Below are 336 nucleotides of genomic sequence, written 5' to 3' on the forward strand. Positions count from 1 at the left end.
TAACAGCCATCCTAGTGAGTAGGAAGTGGTATCTTGTCATGATTCTGATCTGCATTTCTCCAGTGGCTAATGATGTTGAGTATGCGTCAATGTGCTTAGTGGCCATTTGTATATTTCCTTTAGAGAAATGTCTATTCAGATGTTCTGTCCTTTTTAAAACTGGGCTATTTCTCTTTTTATTATCGATTTGTAGTAGTTCTTTCTATATTCTTAATTACAAATATCAGATATATGATTGCCAAAGATGGAAGTCTCTTCCATTCTGTGAGTTGTGATTTTGCTTGATGGTGTCCTTTGAAGCACAAAGGTTTTTAATTTTATTTATTTAATTTTTTT

The sequence above is a fragment of the Suricata suricatta genome, chromosome 9 (assembly GCF_006229205.1).
Source record: "Suricata suricatta isolate VVHF042 chromosome 9, meerkat_22Aug2017_6uvM2_HiC, whole genome shotgun sequence".
Taxonomy (NCBI): domain Eukaryota; kingdom Metazoa; phylum Chordata; class Mammalia; order Carnivora; family Herpestidae; genus Suricata; species Suricata suricatta.